A 312-nucleotide genomic window follows, 5' to 3' on the forward strand; every position below is an offset into this window, starting at 1 on the left:
CTGTAACTCAATGTAAAAATAGTCAACCAACGCATGTGGTATGTAGATATGGGGTTATGTTAAAATCTGAAGATTCTAGGAAAGATGTAATCAGATTAAGTAGGCCTAAGTGACTCCTTGGTGCCTAGGGGTTTGAGAAGTCAAAGATAAAGAGAACCCTAGTAGGCAGTACATGGACTAGTTGCCAAATGGGTTAAATTACCATGCCTTTTACCGACTTTCATTGTCAGGCATTGCACATATTAACTACTATATAACCATTACATTTTTCTTATAGACCTATTGTAAAAAATTTTATGTGGGCCAATTAGT

The 312-nt window shown here is 35.9% G+C and overlaps 1 protein-coding gene across 1 annotated transcript in view; it reads right to left on the reverse strand.

Moving 5' to 3' along the window:
* LOC119592064 (nucleosome assembly protein 1-like 1) overlaps positions 1–312 on the reverse strand; it is a gene marked incomplete in the record, with an annotated part of 11,105 nt that overhangs the window by 7,338 nt on the left and 3,455 nt on the right.

The sequence above is a fragment of the Penaeus monodon genome, chromosome 29 (assembly GCF_015228065.2).
Source record: "Penaeus monodon isolate SGIC_2016 chromosome 29, NSTDA_Pmon_1, whole genome shotgun sequence".
In the NCBI taxonomy this organism is placed as follows: Eukaryota; Metazoa; Arthropoda; class Malacostraca; order Decapoda; family Penaeidae; genus Penaeus; species Penaeus monodon.